A 24,100-nucleotide genomic window follows, 5' to 3' on the forward strand; every position below is an offset into this window, starting at 1 on the left:
AAATCTTTTTAAAAGTATTATAGTAGTATATTGTCTGAAAGTTCAAGGCTTAAGCCTTTTATTAAAATATCTGGTATGTAGCATTGCTGAGTGATTCTCTAACAAGATTGTTCAAATTATGCCCCTGTGGTAAAAAGAGAACCCCCACCCCGCGTCAGTTGTATATGAGTTATATAGGAAACTATTTCAAATATTATCTGATCATATTTCCTAGACTGTTTAATTATAATTACCTGATGACTCCAAGTAATTAGGGGTCACTCGACTGTTACCTTGACCTGCTTCTACTGACCTACGTTTTTGTTTTTGTCGAGCCCACTTGCGGAAGCAAAGACATAGTTGTCCAAATGGCTGTTTGGTGTATGTGTGTGCGTCCATCCATCGGATTTGTTTGTCCGGACCATAACTTTGACATGCATGGAGCCATCTCGTTAGCTCATCTGATTTTTTGAGAAAAAAATGATGAGTCATTATCATCACTTGATCGGTGTCGGTGTCGGCGTTGCCTAGTTAAGTTTTATGTTTAGGTTAGCTTTTCTCCTAAACTATCAAAGCTATTGCTTTGAAACTTGCAACACTTGCTCACCATTATAAGCTGACCCTGTACAGCAAGAAACATAACTCTGTCTTGCTTTTTGCAAGATTTACGGTCCCTTTTGTACTTAGAAAATATCAGATTTCTTGGCTAAGTTTTATGTTTAGGTCAACTTTTCTCCTAAACTATCAAAGCTATTGCTTTGAAACTTGCAACACTTGTTCACCATTATAAGCTAATCATGTACATTAAGAAATATAACTCCATCCTGCTTTTTGCAAGAATTATTGCCCCTTTTGGAATTAGAAAATCAGTTTTCTTGGTCAAGTTTTATGTTTAGGTCAGCTTTTCTCCTAAACTATCAAAGCTATTACTTTGAAACTTGCAACACTTGTTCACCATCATAAGCTGACCCTAGTACAACAAGAGACATAACTCCATCATGTTTTTGCAAGATTTATGGCCCTTTTTGTACTTAGAAAATATCAGATTTCTTGGTTAAGTTTTATGTTTAGGTCAACTTTTTCTCTTAAACTGTCAAAGCTATTGCTTTGAAACTTGCAACACTTGTTCGCCATCATAAGCTGACCCTGTACATCAAGTAACATAACTCCATCCTGCTTTTTGCAAGAATTATTGCCCCTTTTGGACTTATAAAGTCAGTTTTCTTGGTTGAGTATTATGTTTAAGTCAGCTTTTCTCATAAACTATCAAAGCTATTGCTTTAAAACTTGCAACAGTTTTTCACTATTATAAGCGGACGCTGTACATCAAAAAAAAAAAAAATAACTCCATCCTGTTTTTGCAAGAATGATGGCCCTTTTTGGACTTAGGACAATATTTCTATTATAAAAAAAATCAGATGAGCGTCAGCACACGCAAGGCGGTGCTATTGTTTATCTTTGGCATGAATGTTAACCTCAGTGAGACGGAGTGTCATGTGCAAACCTCAGGTTTCTATCTCAAAGGTCAAGGTCACACTTGGAGGTCAAAGGTTAAATTCAATAACGACTTTGTCCGACTTGGCACAAACGTTCACAACCAGGTGACGGAGTGTCATGCGCAGAAACCAGGACCCTAAGTCTAAGGTCAAGGTCACACTTAGAGGTCAAAGGTCAGACACAAGAATGACTTTGTCCAGAGCATTTCTTTTTCATGCAAGGAGGGATTTTGATGTAACTTGGCACAATTGTTCACCATCGTGAGACGGAGTGTCATGTGCAAGAACCTCGAATTACTTTTCTTTTTGTTTTTACTATAAATAGCTTATATTGTAACTTTTTTATTACTGGTCGTAGGGAAAAATCAAGACCACTTTTCTGTAGTACAATATTCATGTTACGTCCAATTTTGAGGCGTATGTTGACCTATCTCTACTGGTTAGAATTTTTGTGTGGACTTAGATTTACTTCCCTTTGTTGTTACTATAAATAACTTATATTGTAACTTTTGTAATCATTTTTATTTGGCATAAATGTTTGCCTCTTTGAGACAGGGTGTCGTGTGCAACTCCTAGTCCTTTTGACAGATGTCAGGCTCGACATGTTGCCCATGGGCATCTAGTTTAAGATACAGCCTTGAAATTTGGATGACATATACAGTTTTGCACACCGATCTTTAACAGCATAGAAATTTGAACCACATTAGTAACTTTCGATAAAGATTTCAATACTCATCTTTAATATTCTTAGTCCTCACCTACTGACCTACTTTCTTGTTTCTGAAGCTACACCAAAAATATTTGGACCACATGTATAATGTTTGATACAGATTTCAGCACTCCTCTTGAATAGTCTTTGTTTCTCTTGTTGCTCTGTCTTCTGAAAAGGCATTGAGTACATACGTCTTTGGTTCTAAAATTCGCTTTTTATATTTTTATACACGAGCATTTTTGTGTTTTACATGCCATGCATTTTTGTTTCCATTACGTGTGTTAGAGATTCACCTGGAGGGGATTACTTTTATTTACACTGTCCCGTGTCTTTGGAACATGGTGGAGGTAAGAGTGAGGTTGGGTGCGCACTATAAACCGGTTTAAGCTATCCAGTGGTGTTTTTGCCACTGACCGTTCCAAGGCGGTGCCCCACTGTGTTCCTTTGTTTGTTCGTTTTGTCCTCTTGTGTAGGCTTTGTGTGTGTGCGCGTGTATGTGTGTGTGTTCCTTTGTTCGTTTTGTCCTCGTGTGTTGGCTTTGTGTGTGTGCACGTGTATGTGTATGTGTGTGTGTTTGTGGTGTGCACGTCTGCGTGCTGTAGGTTTCGTTTTGGCGAGGCTGCGATTTTGGTACGTGGCATTCCCTGTTTGATATTTGTCTTTGTTTTAATAGTCCTTCGGACCTACTTTCTTGTTTTTGAAGATACAGCATGGAAATTTGGACTACATGTAGAAATTTTGATACAGATTTCAATACTCGTCTTAAGTATTATTAACCTTGACCAACTGACCTACTTTCTTGTTTTTGAAGCTACAGCAAAGAGATTTGATATTTTGTATGTAGTATTGCCTTGTGGTTCTCTACCAAAATTGTTCAAATTATGCCCCTGGGGTGAAAAGAGGCCCTACCTAAGGGGGTCTCATGTTTTACATAGACTTATATATAGGAAAAAAAACTTTAAAAATTCTTCTTGCCTAGAAACTGCAAGGCCTAGGCTTTTGATACTAAGTATATTGCATTTCCTAGTGTTTCTCTACCAAAATTGTTTAAGTTATGTCCCTAGGGTGAAAAGAGGCCCTGCCCTTGGAGTACTAACTCAGGTGAGCAATTTAGGGTCATCATGACCCTCTTGTTATGCCCCCCCTCGCGGCATCTACTGTTGAGGGAGGCATATAGTGATTGTCCGTCCGTACGAGGTTAACCAAATGGGACCATTTCCTGTAGCATCAATACACCTAACTAGAATGACTCGATACTAATGCAGATGTAACCTGTGACCATTCCTCATCTTCAGACATCACCTGACCTCAGTTTGGCCTTGACCTTGAACTTGACCTCGTTTTGGACTTAGGTCGCTTTGTATCGACAAGGGTGTCACCGGGGGCATCAAGTGTTTATTGAATGCAGTAACTTGTTTTTTGTTTCTTTTAGAAGCTTTAGCAAAGAAATTTGTCCAATCAAGCAGTTAAACTCAGGTGAGCGGTATAGGGCCATCATGGCCCTCTTGTTTATAAAATGTAACGAGATTTTCATGGGAACTGTTATGTTTATAGTGGTTTACCTTTGTCCAAATAAAGTTTGGTGATCAATCACATATTTACATTTAATTCTTTTATTGTACTTTTGTACTGTTTTGTTATACTTTATTTAACTTTTATTATTGTTATACTTTGTAAATAAATGAATAGTTGATTGAATGAAATAATGAATTGTTTAAATTAAAATCTGTGTTTGTAATCTTTGCTATGGTTGTTCTGATAGTTCTCATTCCATCTTGGATGTCCTGTGGCAATTGTTGTAGTTCAAATGGTGATAGACAAGGCAAAGATGGTGCCAAAGGTTAGCATGTGGCAAAAATACTTTTGGTTGGAAATGCAAAGATAATAATTTATAAAGGCTATTATGTGGTAAGAGTAAATGATGATGAAAATTAATGTAGTTAAGGCAATGGTGGTGGCCAAGACAAGGATGTAGCAAAATTGTGACTGAGGCAATCATGATGGTTTAGGTGTAGCAGGGTTGAATTTTAGTAGCTTGTAACCTAAAATGTCAATAATATGATTTACAGGTTTCACGCTACACCGAATTTGATTGTGTTATTTTTTACAGCGTAATCATACAGTATTTAGTAGTACTGCAGAGGTTAAAGGTTAAAATTATGTACAAAACAAGTAGTGATTGGTCGCTTAGGGTTCAGCGTAGTAATTTTCGCTAGTGTAGCGGGAGTTTAATGGATCAGCTGACTGTACGATTGATAGTGAAAGGGGCAGGACTGTTTTATGTAGGGAGCCCTGTCATTCCATCCTGGGGCCTTAGACAATATTAGAGATGTTGTGCAGCATTTAGAAGTATGTATCTGTTATTTTAGAATGTATTGCTTTGTCAGTTTCCTGTAATTATTGCTGTTGTACGGTTTTTATGTTGTTCAGTATTCGAGTTGTCATTGGTTTCCGCGTTCGGGTTTGGAGTCCATATTCTGTCACTCGGTTTGCATTGCCGCTCTCTACATCTAATTACTCTAATTTGCATGTCTATAATGGTGGTTGGCCCTCTGTGTTTCAGGTCTTACTAACCAGCACAGTACCGCCACGAATGAGTGAGCCAGTGTGGTAAAGTGGAGACATTCATCTCTTGTATGAAGGTAAACAATTATATTATATCTATTGAGAAGTTGTTATTGTAATAACTATTGTAATTTTGATTAGTCATTCATGTAAAAAGGCATTTGAGCAGCACTGGTGAACCCGGAACATAAGACGGAACTATTTCTTTTATTCATTGTATAATGATTGCTTAGAATACTTTATTATGTAAATAGTTGTGATATTATTATTCAGTGAACCAGTACACTGTCCATACTACACAGTAAATGTATGTTGTACATGTACACATCATGCGCTTTTTTTGAAATGAGTTGTGGAACATTATAAGAAGAGCTGGATTCAATATTGTCCGTTCTGGCCGACAAAGACATAATATATGTATTATATATAATGATATTGATAGTTATTGTTCTGACTCATTTCTAGCCAGTAGTTTATTCACATGTTTCAGGTTGAGATCTCATGTTTACGAGATTGTACCGTTACCAGTTTACTGGATTACACGTTTAAGGAGTTACTGTGTTGTGGTTACAAATTGGCGCCCAACACAAAAAAAAACTCACAATTGAAAATTCTACCTGGTGGCGGTTACTTCTGGTAGGACAGGATGGTACTTTAGAAACATTGAATGCTGCACAGTACAGCCAGTACGGTTTTACTTTTTACTTTGAAAATTTTTTAAACAGAATTTTAAAAGAACATTGAGACAATAAGTTGCTGGAGGGTGTACAAAACTAAATAATTTACAAGTATAATGGGTGCGGTGATTGAAAAGCAATAAAGACTATAAGACAATTTAGAATGGGTGCTGTGATAGAAACACTATAAAGTCAACAGTTCTTGTGATAGAAACGCTAAAAAGTCAACAGTTTTTGTGATAGAAACCCTCCAGTAAGGTAATAACTGTGATCACAACACTGTGCTGTGATAGAAACACTTGAGTAGCTGTGATAGAACATATTTACAAGAAAACGATAAATAGTATGCTGTAATCTATAGACAACTTAGTACAATGATAGCAGACTGTTTAAATACGCATATTTGAAAGATACACACAGTAACAGGCAACTATTCAATAGAACATTGCAAATACCGTATTACCAGTAACTCCAGGGAGACCATCAAGGACCTGATCTTCGATGCACGAAGAATCCAGACGAATACACTTCCGGAACATTCCAGGACGACGAAATCTTTCCAACAGTGAACATAACAAGACTCTACAGTGTGCACTTAGAAACGATTAACAGATTAAAACTCTAGTAAACATTTGGTCAAGACATTTTTTAAGGTTTCTGTATTGGTACATAGTGTTCAAGTCCAGTGCTGTTCAACAAGTTGGTGAGTCAATATAGCTTAGTACTTAAGATTTCATTTTATACCGGGATTTCACTGAATTTTTTCATTTGCAAATAAATCTACAGTTATCACAGTATTTCTAAAGAGAAATCTTGGAAAACTTGTTAAGTTAATAAAACATTGGTACACAAATAAGTTGATGAGTTATAAATCAGTTTGATCATACTCTAGGATCTTTTTTTCAAAAAAGGACATTGATCAGATTTGTTACATAATATTAGCCAACTGTATAAGTTACTCTAAATTTCTGAACCTTTCAGTTCTATGTTAAGGAAATTATTTCGAGCTCTTTGAAGTAATTAACTTTTTTCTGAAAGAAAAATAAGTTTCAATAATTTTGACAGAACAGGCATTCCATACATATTAGTGTGGTAGAAAATCTTTATTAAGTAGTGAATCCCAGGGTTATTTTTATTGAAATATTGGTGTGATTATTTTGGAGTAAGCAAGTGGTCACTGCACTGATAACTCTGCATGTTTACTTACATTGGTTAATCTCTGAATTCTATATTTTCCTACTCCATCTTCTGTCAGTGGTGCAAAAAGGGTGACAGAATACTGGATATTCCCTTTGTTTGTATATATGTACTTTTAGACAGGTATAATCCCATTGGAATTTCATTCATAAAGCCAGGTGTAGTAGTATTTGTGTACATTATTGGATTTTTATTGGTGGACTGATAACAGGTAACCTTTGAACTGTCACTAGTGTAGGTTTATTGGAAAATTAGGTCAGGTAGTATAGCTGAATTTAAATCAGCTGATAGGAGAACACAAATAGTGTACTTATTCATTGTAAAGAAAATAAAACTTGATGCAGTATTAAAACCTGTATAACATATTCTTATTAAAATAGTTTGTTCATTTTCAGGGATTTTGTACTCCAGCTAAATTGTTAAACATTTAAATCTTGACACAGATTTATCAAAGTTTGGGTCAATTTAATAAACAATTTTTGACTTGTGTTTCTTTTCAAAGAAAATAAACTACAAGTCATAGCCGTTTAGAAAAGATTTAAAACTTCAAGTGAAAAGAAATTGTTGTTCTGAAATTAATTAATAATTTCAGAAAATATAGTTTAGATGTAAACTGCAGTGTAGTTTATATCTGAAATTCGCAAATAATATTTGCCGTTTAAGTTTCTCGGTCGGTTGCGAACTACGACAACATTGTACAACAGAAACAAATTATATTATAACTTAGTGGTAATAAAGAGTATAGATCTAGTTATTACTCTGTCTATAATTTAGCGAAAAGGCTTTTAGAATATTTTGACGTTGTGATAAATTAAAAATTTAACAACATAAATTACCAAGTTCAGTCTTACACAGTTCATAAAGTTCAAATTATCGTGAGGTGAATTATAATATTAATTATTTAAAACAGTCTCCGAATTTAGTTTGCAAATCCGGAATTTTCGCAAACTCAGCTACCTTTTGCCTTTGACTTTTCTCTGATTTTTTTACATTAAACGATAGTTCTAGTCCCATAGAGTAATAATTGGTCGTTTCCTTCTTTATATGTTAAAGAATGAATTCATGGGAGGTTTTCAAAGTTGGTCCTCCCATGGGAGTATTTTTTCCTCCTATGGGGTTTTTGCTAACCCATGGGAAGTCCCACGGGTGGATTTCTCCCACTTCACCAATTACGGGAGAAAAAACCGTGGGTTTTTTCTAAAATTTTCAAATCAAAATATTTTAACTCAAATTAATAATCTATACAATAAAAAACTGTTCTGACATGATTTCGCGCTGAAAAAACGACTTTTGAAAAAAACTCCCATTTTCGTTATGGGAGGAAACCCCCCACTGGCGACTCGATGAATTTTTGAAACTGCATTTAATGTTTCACTGTTTGCTTATAAATTATAATTTTATCAGTATCAACTCAAATTTAACTTAAAGATGTATTACTGTGCGAAATAAAAAATAATCGTAAACCCCGCGAGTGAAAACCTCCCATTGTTTTAAATGGGAGCACAATCCCGTGGGAGGTTAGAAAATAAATAAAAAATAAGTAGTGTGACATTTTGACAGAACAAAACATCAGTATTTTATTTTAATACTAATATTCCATCATAAAGTAACTTCTGGGTTTCTTCTCAGCGAAAATATTATACATTGTATAATTACAATGCCACCGACACGATTATGACCGTAGCATTGCGATCTCAACGATGTCACATAATTAGACGGGGTCATAAAACTTACTGAAGCATATACGATATATTTGACCTGACAAATATGCACCGCGGGACTTTTTTAATCCAAAAATTAAAAAAATGCAGGAGATTAGATGAAACTCCTTTTAAATTGAGGTTCACAAAGAAAAACATATCCAAATCTAACCCGATCTGCCTCTGTCATAATGCTAGTGTCAAAGACTTAAATCATTATTAAGTATTTCCTTTCTTATTTGAAATGCCTAATATATCTCCATCAAATGTACTAGTATTCTTCATATAATTGTTAAAAAATACGATGCGAAGAAATCAATAATTTTCAATATTAATGACATTATTAACAAAATAAACTCGAATTCAAAACATAATGACCATCCTCCAACAACCTAAACATACCGCACCTTCTGGAAAAATTCTTCTCCGTATTTGACCAGTCAAGAACCATTATAGAAATTAAATCAACAGAAAGGACGATATAATAATAAGACCTGAGAAATGCCCCACACAGTTTTGATAAGAATTTGAAAAATTAATACTGTAACTTAAAACTTTAACTGTTAAAAACTTAAGAGATCATAACTGTTAATACTAGGATTTAAAAACTCAAATCAAGTCAGAATGCAGTTACTAAAATAAACATTTTAAGAGAATGTTGAATTTCAGCTTAGTTGAAGTAAACAGGATAACGCACTTATCTCTTCTTAAGCAACCGTACATAAAAAAGATACATACTGGGTGGGTGGGGGTTAAGAAATTTTAATAGCTACGAGTTTGACGTAAAGTGAAATTAAAAGTAACACATTGAATGTTTTACCCAAGAATCAACTGCATTTCGGCGTTATTTTCAGGTTGATAGTGTTTAAGTGGCATTTTCAAAGAAAAAAATGTTTGGTTCCTCAAATGTTAAAAAGGCATGAAAGACACTTTTGAGCAACGCAACTACTAAAAGTTAATATTTTGTTTATGTAGGAATTATTTTCTGCTTTGACGCGATCGGTACGCTCGGCAGCTCAGTGGTATTTGAGGTCAAAATCCTAAATGCATTACTCTGTCAATTACGAACGATCATACTACTTTGATGATTAAAAACACTAGACTTTCGTACCATATTTTGTATTTTAGTATCGAGTTTAAATATTCCGAACCATTTATCTAGGCTATTTTCTTTCATTTACTGTATGTCCGTTACATGTTATAAAATGCGTTTTGTACTAATTATGCAGAAATCCTACAATCTGTATGTACTTAACGTACCATTCGATAAGTGCTTTTTCATTAATTGTAGAATAAATGCCATGTTTTACTAGACCGTTTAAAATACTTTCTTAGTATGAAGTTTCATAAATAAGCGGCCGCAGATTGAACCCACGACCTCCCATATAAGAAGCGGGTGCGGATTAGGCTGTCTGCTCTGTTAGTGAATACTTTTTTGAAATAAATATTCATCAATCCGAAAATGGAGGTGATAAAATTTAGAGGTGTTATGTTGTTTTTCATTTCCTAAAATAACAGTACTAATCTTAAATATCGGGGAATATAGTGTTTGTTACGGTGGCACAGAGGTCACATAATATAAATATCACATGGCAGCGTACGTGTTTGACATTGATATTGTCAACCCGAGGGCAGAATGTTACCCGATGGGAAATAAAGATTATTGTATTTCATACAAATACGTGAGCACATAATAATTATTTCGGGCGGACGTATTAGATCTTAAACGCGCACATACTTGTATTGAAATAGCTGCGCACATATCAATATAAAATATATATGAGCCGCGCCATGAGAATACCAACATAGTGGCTTTGCGACCAGTATGGATCCAGACCAGCTTGCGCATCCGTACAGTCTGTGCCAGAGTCTATGCTGTTCGGTTTCAAACCCTATAGCAATAAGAGAAACCGTAAGCGAACAACATGGATCCTGACCAGACTGCGAGTATGCGTAGGCTGGTCTGGATCCATGCTGTTCGCAAAGCCACTAAGTTGGTTTTCTCATGACGCGGCTCATATATCCTCGCACATGTAAAAATGTATCACTCGCCATGTTGGAAAGTACCGGTGTTTTGGCTTACTATTGTGTAAGCACTTATCAGCTATTACCTGCGAACATATTGCTTAATACGTGCGCAGATGCTATCTTCATATCAATACGCGCAGGTATTAGATGGTATGTGAGCACGAAACAAATAAAAACATAAACAGGTAATAAAAACATCTATGCCACATCTGTGCTACCGTAGGTAGTACTAGCCTTGCAGTGTATATGTGGTTCCTTCAATATGTATCATGTATACGTCATGAGCATAAACAACACATAGGTTTTGTTTTATGCAACCTTTTAAGTTAATCCTCCAGCAAAGAACATTGAAAATATTAACTTAATTGTTGTTTACTGTAGCTGTACCTTCTCAATCTGTGTAGAATGTTTAACTTGACTTTTGAGTATGGAAAAGTGGATTCTAGTCAAGTGCAAAGCGGTCGTCTGTTTTTCATTATGAAACCTTGGCCTTTATTTATCATACAAACAATTTATAAATTCCGTCCCGCTGAATGTAATATTCAGTATCATTTTTAGACAAACTCATAGACTATGATATCTTTTTACATTTTTTGACAATGCAGTGAATATATCCTATGTTCAATATCCTCTGTAAAATCTCTCAAACAGACTGCCTTTTGTCTTTATGGAATTAAATTCGAAAAAAGGGGAATGTAGAAATATATCTATCATCAGTCTAGTGGCTAGTTTATATCATTTTAAGAACATAAAGTGATCTATATGAAAATATCATTACTTTGGTATATCCCAGGCGGCCTTATAAAACGTATTAGCATCTGAAGGCCATTTAACGCTTCCATAATACCAAAAGGAAATTTCCCTTAATATAAGTTCCAAGTGCATGTATATTAATTCTTACTGATTTTAAAATACTAGATATCGCGCGAAATGTTTATTTTTTATTTAAAAAGAGCAGCTCCGCCACGTGATATATGAGCCGTGCCATGAGAAAATCAACATAGTGGCTTTGCGAGCAGTATGGATCCGGACCAGCATGAACATCCGCGCAGTCTGGTCAGGATCCACGCTGTTCGCTTTTAAAGCCTATTGCAATTAGAGAAACCATTAGTGAACAGCATGGATCCTGACCAGACTGCGCTGATAGAAAAGAAGTCCATGCTGATACATTTAGACGGCATAGTAGCCCCTGCGCGAGACAAATGCGACTTTCTTTTCCGAGTTTAACCTATGTACTTTCATTTTCACAGCTTCCGCGAAAAGCTGAAGGTCATTTGACGTCATTTCTTGTGTTGTCAAAGACGTATGCATACCTGGTGAGATTGTTTTAAAATATGTCGGTCGTCCTTGGGATAAAAGCCATGAATATTGGAGGGGGTTGTACTGTAACATTATACTGTTGATAAAACTTGTTTACAACAATAACCTCCAAAAGTCAAATAATTAAAAATCTCAAAACACTGAAAGTGGCCTTTTATACACCAAACTTATAAAAAACTCTAATCTGATTTTATCAAAAATATGCAACCGCTGAAATTGAAGTATAACAAAATGGGATGAAATCAAATTGTTATGTTTATAAATAGTCAGATTCTTTGCAAGGAAAATACCAATAAATGAAATTGCTCTTTGTTTCATATAAAATTCTGCTACTTCAGATCCAATTTGATACAGTTTCTAGGAAGACCTATTTTCAACAAAACATCAATCAAAGCATTTGCTACAAGAAAAACGAAAAGAAAAGGGGGTATTGAGTAATAGGCGGTGAAGAAGTCAGATATCTTCATGCTGCCGCTATCCGCAGAATAAAAACCTTTTTGTTTTCTAACAAACAACCGGAACGCATGCAAAGTGTCTTATTTTATTTAAAATACATTGAATTTCCACGAGTGAAATAATGCCTATTTGGTTCCCGGTTTACGCACCAATGCTCTAAAAATGGATCATAAGGGTCTACTTTCGAACTACACCACGGAAGTATATTTTGACCGAATTACTTCTTTATAACCTACAGGAAATAGGGAGCATTTAAGTTTCATGCTAGTCTGGCTACCGGCTAGATAACATTTTTTTAGAAAAGATTCTGTTGAATATGCTGACTTCATCAGTCTTGTCTCTGATTATCTAGCGTTTTTGAGAAGAAAAGGGACATAATTATAAAAAAATTTGAGCAAACTCAGGAGTTATCTCCTGTGAGCAAAACTCAGGGTCTGTTTCTTACAAGCATTTTCGTGGAAAAAACTGAACGCGCCTTTCCTGTCACTTATTTCATAATAATTTAACAAACGTGCATGTATTTTTAATAATTCATATTTATGTTCTAGAAACGTTTTCGAGTTTAGTCCAGTCAGGTGTACACGAAATCACTATCGAGTCATCGAACTGCTGTGTGCACCTAATGCTCTCACGCTTCCTGTGTAATATCTGCGTAATAAAGAAAATACCATAACCCTCCGTAGTTAATACATTATGTTTTTTTTTTTTTTTTCCATTTGTTTAAGCATGTCCGACAGGAAGGCAATAATAAGATAGATTTATGGCCGCCGATCTATCGCTATCAAATTAGGGGCATGCAATGTTCACGACACTTAATTGACGCAACTCTACGGTGATGGTACGAGTCTAAAATGTGGTGGAATGGACCTGTGATGATGCAGGCGCGAAGTGATATGTGCTGTCACAAGATCGCTCTATCACAATCGTGGCATCGTAGTATCGCTTCTCTGTTGCATCATGTCGTGACATCGCTACATCAGCACCATGCTTTCATTGTTAAATGTAGTACATGAATGTAGCCGGATGAGGAACATGTACAGTCTTACAGTACAGATAATGAAACTATCAAATGCACCTTACAGTGGTTTTGTGGGCACAACTAAGCGCCTGAGGTGTCAATAATTTCCATAGAATTTGCACATGCACATACAAAACGTATTTGTAAAATTAAAAGCCGACGTTATTAACGTCTCGATTTACCTACAGGAAGCAACTCGATTAAATGTGTCGGACAATACGTATTGCAGGTGTTTAGTATGTGAATTGATTTGCTTTGAAGTATTAAAAACACTTCAAAACTCTTAATTCATGATAAAGCATATGTCTCCAGAATAATTCTGAAAAGAATTCATCCTCAAAATGTTCCTGTTATTCCAGTTACTTGCGCGAAATGAGCTTAATGATGTTAAAACACTGTCCGAGGTACCAAAAAGTTGAAATTATCAAATAAAACACAGATATGTATACCTTGATTATATTAGATTCATCTATTATATCACAAATGTATATAATATTCTTAACAATTAATTTAAAATGCCATGTACACATTTATATACATGTATCCTCTTGCACAAAACATACAGAATTTACATTTTGGTGGTTTTGTCGTTGTTGTTATTGTTGTTTTTTTGCTCAAATTGAGAAAATCTTAAGTTTTCAAACCCATAGATATTTTAAGAAAATTAGGCAAACGAAAAGGAGAATCCATATGCCGAGTCCAGGTTTTGTGTTATATTTCCGGTTTAATGACGTCATGGTTCCGGTTTGTCAGACGTGTAGAATTTCCTATGTCAAAATAACTCTAGGTGAAACAATTTTTATAAATCTTGATAATCATTGTACTTATTGTATTACGCTGCTTTCTGAATTCGGATAACAGCAAAATCCAACTTTGATATCGGTCTATCAACTGATGTATCAATATTTTGTCAAGAAAATGTCAATGTATCAATTACGGAGCATTAAGTTCAGAATCCGCAGAATACCAGTTATAAATCGTATATGATAAATTAAATGGCAATATCGATGCCGTTTACAGAGATGTAAATGCTCACTCTATGGATGAGTTTTAATCCTAAATAGAGAGTTCTGTTCTGGTCCGTTCTGTTCTGTTCTGTTCCGTTCTAGTTAAGTATCCATTAAATGATAGAAGGTATTTTATCAGCAAAGGGAAGAATTTCCAAACGATATATCAGATCATGATTTTGAATGTCCAACGACTGGCACAATTATAGTTAAATCATCTTCTTAGATTGGGTTCCTTTGGCTTTAAACTGTTGTTGTATTTTGAATAACACGTATATGAAGCAAAATGTCGTGCTGTATTCTGGTTTACCGCAAGGAGACGTATATTTCCCTTCGACCTGAAATATAAATTATTTAATTCGAACAATTATACAAATACTAATGAAATCATCTAGCAAAACATCTCTATGAAAACACAAAAAACTCACTAACACACACATTTTGGTGCGCACACGCACTGTGGCACACACGTGCAACGCACATACATGTATATGATTATTTTGTGGAATACAATTGTTATTCATCAGGTGATTTTATGACACAGACATGTACCTTTTTGTGTTCCAATAGTATTTATCAACAAGTAGGATTAATATTAAATATGGTATTTGTATGCAAACAAATAAAATGTTAATTTGTAAAAGTTCATTCTTTAAATACATCTGAAACATGATGAAGACGTTCTCATTTTACAAGAAGGTAGCTCTACACGTTTGATAAACCGGAAGTAATGTTTAAAAGGTGATTAATCAGGAAAACGTGGAATAAAGCATGGTCGGATACAGGATATGGTGTTAGAGGGGACATAAATTATTTGTAGTGTAGAGCAACTAGGGGGGTCTGGGGTCATGCTCCCCCTGAACATTTTGAAAACAATTGCCCCATCTGGTGCGTTCTGTGTGTTTTTAGGTACTTTATCTGGTATTCACAAATCACAGGCTTTGTGACAAAATCAATACAAATTACATATTAATTAAAGTAATGTTTTACGAATTTTCAGACTAATTCTTTCGTAAGTATCTCGGAATTTCTTAGCCAGATTTCTGAGGATTTTTATGGGGAGGGTTTACCGAAGACTATTTTGGTTTTAAATGTGCAAGCAGAGCGAGCGAGAAAACAATGCATTTTTTAACCCAGAACAAAAGACAAATTACCTATGCGACAGAGAACAAAATATGAGCCGCACCATGAGAAAACCAACCTAGTGCGTTTGCGACCTGCATGGATCAAGACCGGCCGTACAGTCTGGTCAGGATCCAAGCTCTTCGCTTTCAAAGCCTATTGGAATAAGAGACCCTGTTAGCGAACAGCATGGATCCTGACCAGACTGCAGATGCACTGGCTGGTCTGGATCAATGATGGTCGGAAACGCACTATGTTGGTTTTCTCATGGCGCGGCTCATATTTTATATTTCTAACCCAGAACAGAAGACAAATTACGTATTTGAGTGTAGCGAGCAAGATAAATGCATATTTTCACCCAGAACAAAAGATAAATGATTTATGCGAGCAAAGCGAGCGTGAAAAAAAATGCATTGTTTTATTCTCAGTCAGAACAAAAGACAAATAATGTATGTGAGCGTAGCGAGCGAGAAAAATGTATATTTTGCTGTAATTGTACCCAAACAAAAGACAAATTACGTATGCTCCGGCGATTTTAGAGGGGCGCGAGCCAGGTGCGCCCCCTCTGGTCCGCTAGTGTAAAGCCTGGATGAAAACAACCTTATGAATTAAACGTAATCGATGAGTAAATTTATCATAAGACAACGTTTCTATCTTTCTTAAAGATAAAATATGATATTAAAACATCTTACACGTTATGTCATTCCGACAAAATGTTATAAAATCAGTATGAAATTTGCGCGTCTCCAATCGTGGACAAATATATATCTTTAATAAAAGCCTTTACAATTTAGACGATGAGAGGTTGCATCAAAATTTACATTGCAGAAACAATTCTTTTCTCCAAAATGTTATCAGAATTGTTATTTTCCCGTAGCCTACCATTACAAAAACTTTTGTGAGGCCATTTTTTTTAAAAAGGTCTTGCAGAAGATTAAGCGTACAACCCTATTCGTTTTGAATGCCGAATTTTCTATTCAATCCGTTGTTACAATTTAATATAAAGAAAACGCATTATTCTACAAATCTCCGATAATCGTGGTAATCCTACATCACAACCAAATTATAAAACTCTTGTATCTAAGCCAAATTTACCACACGAAAGGCAAACATTGTAAAAATAAAAATGTAAACAAAAGGATCGTGTGAACTAGGTCACAGCCATCCGAAAGCGAAAGTTGAAGATGATCGAAACTTACGGTGTGTTACGAAGATGGTCGAACCGTGTCACGTGACCCATGTTTTTTCTTATTTAAAAAAAAAAAAAGATAAAATATATATACATAAATATAATATTTTATCATTTAAATAAAGTACATGCATTAGTGTATCACACATCTACGAATAAAAAAATCTGTACAGTATCGAAAACCTGTCACGTGACTTGCTCCATGTCCCACACGCGAAAAAAATTAAGCATACTAAATACAAATTAAGACTTACCCTAATTTTAAGATTTTGACACTTGTGACCGGAAATTACCATCTTCTTTCTTAGCTTACATCTTGAAATCGTGCTTTCACCAGCTTGAAAGTAGATGTGCAAGTTTTGTCAATCGTAATGAAGCAGACATACCTGAAACAATCACAATTCATTATTTATCAATACTACTCGCTTATAGTTTGGATTCATTAAATCGGTAATTTCTTTATAAAATTTACGCACAAACTGATCCTAACAGATGTGTGAAATTGTCGCACAAACAGACTGTCTAATCGTTCATCATTTCAAAATCTACACTTCTGAAACACTATCAGCAAGATAATTACAGAAACTGAAAACAACGTCGGAAAGAGAATGTGTTAACTAATGTAACGCAGATAAAGTATAAATGCATGCGTTGTACAGAACTTTAAGAGCAGGCCTTTTCGAGAACCGAGCTTTGCGGTAACGCACATGGTGATGGATTTGAAAATATCCGCCGGAAGCTAACAAGGCAAACCTATCGGCAAGAACTTTTTTCTCTCTGCACAGCAATCTATTGCTCTAAATTATCACTCAAGTTTCTAAATGATCATATTCTTCCGATAAATAAACTTTAGAAAAGATACTGGAAATACTGGCATTAATATTCCAAAAGCCAGTATAACGTGGCGAATAGGAAATAAAGTCACCATGACATCGGTTCTTTGGAAAATTTACAAATTATTTCGGTAAAAAGAGTCTTTCTTACAAATTAGGGGGACAAGTGGCTGAAAACACGCAAATGCCACAAATCTGCGTTGATACAAGAGCGAAAAACGTCATTAAAATCCAATTATGAAAATACTAGGGAAGTCTAGAGCGGAAGTAGTGCATATGATTAGTACGTCATCTGGCGACATTTTAAGAACACGTGCATTTATGTATACGATGATAACTGTCGGTAAGGTGTCTGCTTCTGATTACTTTAAAAAAAAGCAACTAAACGTAAGTTCTAACTCAACAAAATACATTGTACTGATTATGCTTAATCGCCCTTTAACTAAATATAGGTGTTCTGTAGCATTTCACGCCTGATCAATAAAAGTGTCATACGACATAACAAATTTAATTTAAATCAACTAACCCTTCATTCCTTTATCGTCCGTGTTATCATCTGAGGAAGCAGTTGGAGTTATTTGGACATTTCACAAGTCGGCTAAAGATAATCGCATGCACACAGAGATCTGAAAGAAATAAAGGATAAATAAAAAATGTATCGTTTTGTTAATTTGCTAAATATGAGTGTTCTGTAGCATTTTATACAAATATGTACCATATATTAGATACTTCAGTCATTCTTACCGATTGTTCAAGTAGAGCTAGCAGCCGATAGTTTCTGTTTTGAATTTGACTCAAATTTTGAGCCGCTATAAAATGTCATAAGAATGTTTTTCAGAAGTTTTACTAATAGCGAGCTCAAAGAATCGAGCTTTACGGTAACACAAGTATAGATCTTTATACAGAGACCGATTACCCAAGCAACGGGAGACAATTTTCTCGCATGCGCAATCTATGTAGGGCAAAAAGACTTGACCGCACATTATAAATTACGTTAGAGTTATATTGTATTTCAATCTATTCGATCAGTAATGAATTTATTTTATTGTAAATATCCACCACAAGACAAAGAAAGTATCTTTGCAAAACCACAGCTGATATACTTTAACTAATGCGTATTTGGATTTATAAACTCTTGTTTTTCAGCAATTTTGATCTCGACAAATTTAGTTTAAGAAGAAATAAAAAAAAAATGATATTTTCCATGAATTTATAAAGTAATTATGAAGTTTTTATTTTATTTCCTAACATGATCTCACAGAACTTACCACCTATGGTAATAAGCTTATGATACTTGCAATATAATTTAAAGTCGAAGCTAAAAACAAAATGTTCAATTAACGAAGTTCAGCCTTCGATTTTGTATCCAATTGTACTCAAATGGGGAACAATTCATTCCGTATTCAAAAAATATTTATCATCTTAAAATTGTTATTTTTTTATTTCTATTGATTTTTTGAATTCGAAATTTTTTATTTGTCACTATCAAAGTAGTTCGGATGGTGACTGCAGCAGTTAGATTTAATAGAGAGGGGGCGGGTAGCGGGGAGGGTGTTCTGCACTTACATTCTTTATCTGTTGTTAACCCTTGCCCTGCCAAAATTTCTATAATGTTCTCTCCATCTTTCTATTTGGGCAGTACCATTAACTGTTAAAAGGGGTGCTTACCAAAAAGATACTGACTGAATGGCGAACAGTACCGATCATGATCAGACTGCACGGATGTGCAGGCTAATCATGATTTACACTGGTCGCAAAGGCAGACTCAGTCGTGTCCAGCATGATAAGGTTAAACGATGTTATATTCTTTGCGGAATTCAAGTTAAGGTATTAGATCACTAATAAAGAACCTCCTTTTTGAAGAGTATTTAATTCCTACCATAAACCTACTTTTACTGCAATTCTTAGGGGGGCGTAGGTTCAAGCCCTACTGGGACCAAAATTTTTTTCTTTATTTTCCTTTTTTACTAGTAAGTTTTTACTTCTTTCAAGACTTATTATTGATGTTTTGTACAAAAATTGAAAAAGATGAATCTTATAAGCGATTTTTTTGGTGTTCAAAGAGAATTTACTACTTAAACAGAAGGGGAGTTACACATCTTTAAAAATATTGAGTTACGCACGGTGAAAGTTCTCTATTTTGCTTTCACTCTTAGATTATATATTGTGGAAGAAATTTAGGTAGGTTTAGCGTCTTCCCTAAGGTTATTTTTAAATGGAGTAAGCAAAATTCAAAACAGAAACACATCATTTGACCTTATTTTTTCAATGTTGAAGTATGAATTCTGTCTCATTAAATCTGTTTACTTGAGACACCATAGATAAAATGATATTAACATTTTTATTTTGTGTTTTATAATTGGTTACCAATAGTTTGATGTTTCTTCTATTGAAATTAATGGTAAAATGAGTTCTCTGCAAACGTTTTGAATAGTGGCTATCACTTTGAAATTTGTCTCTACTTGAGCTTGAGGAGATACCGTAAGTTATTCAAAATTTATAAAAAACGGCACGGTAAAAGTTGTTTAAAATTTGCAAAATAGTGCAAAACACGGTTACCTTTCAGAATATACCAAGCAAAGGCCATTTTGTAAATATTACTATTAGTAACCTAATACCTTAAACATAATTATTCTATTCATTAACGGGTTATGACTTCTGCGCACGATACATTTTCGATATGAAAATGATCCAGCATGTAAACATTAGAGATGCAAAGAAAAGAGATTTATATTACGTATTTTCCTTCAGTATGTATACTGTTGTTCTTGATTTGATTCATATCTTACGAATTAAGATTTTTGTAACTATACTTTCATCGTTATAAAAGTAAATGTCCATAAAGTTCCAGAGTACACAAAGTACATGTATATTAATTATAATAGATTTTAAAATGCTAGATGTCGCGTACAATGTTTATTTTTATTAAAAAGAAAGGAAAAAAAAACAGCTCCGCCACATGATTTGTAAGCCGTACAATGAAAAAATCAACATACTGGCTTTTCGACCAGCATGGCTCCGGACCACGCGGATGCGCAGGCTGGTCTGGATCCATGCTGATCGCAAAGCCACTATGTTGGTTTTCGCATGGCGCGGCTCAATATTTTTAATCCGAGTGCGTTTTTTATGACATTGATGACCGAAGGCATTAAAGTATGTCACATCAAAGTCATATGTTTCAGTAAACTTTATGATCCGCTATTATTAGGGGACACTCTCGAAAGTTAGTGTCTTGATTACCTAAGTGACCTATGTTTTATCAGTCAATTGCATAACAGTTACGTAATGATTTCCGGTAAATTACATAAAACAGTAACTTTAGTGACATGAAGCCGCGACACCTATGTATGTAGATGCCATTCAAGTCGGAGAAAAATATATGCAACAACTATTCCAAGTTGTGGAAAAAAACAGATAAAATGAAAGTAAATATGTGAATAGATTCTCGCGAATTCTTTTGAGAAGTGAATAGTTTCTTTGTTACATATAAAATGACATGTATATTTCTTTTAGCTAAATCTAATTTCTTTGAGCTCGCTTTGAGACCTTTCTTATTTCATATTATTCACTCTAGACTAACGTACCACTCGTTTATGCTACTTACCATAATTTAAAGATTTTGACCCTTGCAAGTCGCATCTGTGTCCGGAAATTACGTTTACCATCTGTGTACTACGCATTATCAGGCGTCTTTATGAACCGACATACTTGAAATGATCACAAATGATCATGAACTAAAAAACATTCACTCACTGTTCGAATGCATTAAATTGATAAATTTTGTCAAAAAATAAGACGAAATAAAAAAAATAAACACACAATCATCTGACTGTATCACCGTAGAAACCTGTAGTTCTTGCAGTAAGCCGTAAAATATGAATGTGCGCATGTCCAAACTGAAGCAAACGTAAGAATTTACGATAACCAAAATGTGTTTGTTTATTTATTTGTGTGGATTATCTTAATTGATACCGCCGAAATAATGAATAAATGACCTCAGAAACGCTCCGACGTTTATATTATGTTTATAAACCAAACAATATTAAGCAGAATTTATTGATTTCATCTCGAAATCATGTGATTTGAGCATTAATTTTTCATTCATAAGCTAACTTTTTACCGTTTAAACGGCAAATATTTCACTTAGCTTATAAAGAAAATAATTGAAGCCGTCGAAAACCCCGTTACCATAATTATATAAAAATGTAGTTGTTTAAAAGTGAAAGAATGCGTTACAATGGAAACACCAGCCATGCTACACATGATAGAATCATCAAATTCGCAGACTTCGAAGAGTAAAACATAAGACAGATGAAAAGTGTTACGCCAAGTGATTTGTGTTAAATATTAATATTTTTCATCTTCTTTCGTTTTGAAATACCTTAGAGGGTTATGTACTTCAAACCTGGAGAAGGATTTTACATGAAGAGGCAAAGAAACGTGCAATTTCAACAGCTAAAACATTTAATTACACGAAGTACAATGAATTGCTATGATTCGATTATTATGAATCAACCATTTTTACAAGGTATAATTCATCTTAAAAAATATACATATACATGTAAATATTATTAGTTACACTGCTTGTTGGTGACAGAATACGGGATATACGCTGTCGAGGAAATCCATATCAGGCGAGAGCGAAGCTGGAGCCTGATATGGATTTTCGAGACAGCGTATATCCCGTATCCTGTCACCAACAAGCTGTGTAACGATTTTATCTTGCCGACTACCCTTTACTTACATGCTATAATCTAATATTTTGTAAATTAACAAAGCGGCAGCCATTTTTTTAAAACAAAATTCATATCTGAAATGTACTAGCAGGATATGGAATATATCTTGTCTCCACGTGATGTCTATTGACCAATAGAAATGCAAGAAACTTGTAGGAGGCAAGATAAGTATGTATATCCATGTTGTATTTATAAATTATTGTTTTAAAGCAATAACGAATCAACTAAACATGTGCGGCGAAAGAAAAATAGCAGCTTTAAAAGTATCATTAAAGCAACTCCCTCACACTTCAGGCCCCAATTTCACGAAAAAATCTGAAGTAATTGCTTAGCTAAGTGTGTTATTTGAAATGCTTGTTTTTGCATTTTATGCGTCTTCAGTCTTGACTTTTTCATCTATATCAGACCCGTACATGACTATTTCCTAGATCAAAACACAACAATTCTGAATTTTATAGAAAATGAAGTATAAAAATACTAGATATCGCGTGCAATGTTTATTTTTTTATTAAAAAAACAACAACTTAAGTTCGTTATCTCGTGCTTAAATAGAAATATCGTATTTGCGTGACTGAAATAAGTACTGCAGACAAGTACTACTAACCATACTTTAATTTAGCTATAAATACATTGGTATAGAAAAAAAATCAACATTAGATAACAACAGCTTAAGCAATAGAATAATCTTAAAATAACAGACTTAACTATGTAATTACTTAAGTTTTTTTTGTGGAACTGGGGCCTGGTGAATGTTTTTCATCATATTCATTTCTAAAAAGTTTGTGAAAATAATAGATAATTATTCGTTAAAATACAAGAAGAATGTAAAATTTCTGCATTATTTCAAGAGTTGCAACGGTAAACTACCGTCTTCCCAAGTTGGGCGAATATTATGATTCCGAACGCACAATCAAAAAAAGCACAATAGATGATGAACTGTAAAATTAATGTTCAAATTAAATATTATAAAATGTCTGTTCTGTACTTTTTTAATCCTGTTTCTCCGTTCTGCTTCGTTGATAAAGCTTTTCAAAATACAATAAATATGCAACAAACGGTTAAAAACTACAAACCTGCATTAAGTCCTTAATCAGAGCCTGTATGTTCTCTCGCACTAATCCGATTTAAAGTGACTACGTCATGACAGCGGGGCATTTATGACCTGATGCGCAATTCGGACTGGTGTATGGTTTTGAATATTTAAAGAGTGTGTATGACATTTTTATTACATTGTTATGTCATATGACAGATAAGGTTTTAAAGTCCCTTGAGACTCTTATCTAATTAAGTGTTACGGTATAAGGAATATTTGTCTTAAATGGAAATATTTCTCATTGTGTGGACATCAGATGCAATAGTTTCGCTAACACGCAAGTTTAGTGTGAAAAGAAATAAAAACATGTTTGAAATTCGATCGTACTTATTTTCTTTTCATGTGTTTTAAATGTTTTATTTTTCTTTTTCTTTTCTTTTTTTTTTTGAGTCGGCTAAACGCTGTCAAGCGTTTGACGAGTCCTTGCTATCGCCCGATTTCTCATTCTTAAATGGCCTCACAACACAGAGAAGTGATGTAGTTCCATCAGATTGTCTCTAATTTCAAAGAGTTCATTGATCGAATGAAGTTCATTTATGTCAATCCTATTTGCTATGACCAATATACGATGTAATATGTCATATTTATGACTTGTAATTGTGCAATACTCGAATAAAACCACCTATTTTCTTCCGCGGTAATTCATTAAGCATAAACACGCATAACGATTCTGCGGGATTTGGTAATACATTTGCGCATATGATTATGGTGACGAATTTTATGCCCTTTTGTCACAAAATAGCAAATATGATGTTCACAAATTCAAATAAAAACTGCATATTAACTTATTAGCCAAAATATCCATTTGTTACCCTGTCCGTTTCAAAAATAAAACTTTAAAATCATTGCGCAAATAACAAATTTATTGGGGCTGTGCATTTTATGAATTGCGCAGGCTTACAAAGCTTGCGTAACATCCAGCGAAAGATAAAATATAGTTCCAGAACATACTGCTAGTATTTTATTGAGTGG

At 34.4% G+C, this 24,100-nt stretch overlaps 1 long non-coding RNA gene across 1 annotated transcript; it reads right to left on the reverse strand.

Moving 5' to 3' along the window:
• Positions 1 to 14,188: 14,188 nt before the first annotated feature.
• Positions 14,189 to 21,014, reverse strand: LOC123565956 (uncharacterized). Its single transcript, XR_006689301.2, has 4 exons — positions 20,904 to 21,014; positions 17,826 to 17,925; positions 16,721 to 16,852; positions 14,189 to 14,493 (listed from the first exon to the last, which is right to left on the reverse strand). It is a non-coding gene; the product is annotated as an uncharacterized LOC123565956 (long non-coding RNA).
• Between the last annotated feature and the right edge of the window lie 3,086 nt (positions 21,015 to 24,100).

Source organism: Mercenaria mercenaria, unplaced genomic scaffold, assembly GCF_021730395.1.
Source record: "Mercenaria mercenaria strain notata unplaced genomic scaffold, MADL_Memer_1 contig_828, whole genome shotgun sequence".
Taxonomy (NCBI): domain Eukaryota; kingdom Metazoa; phylum Mollusca; class Bivalvia; order Venerida; family Veneridae; genus Mercenaria; species Mercenaria mercenaria.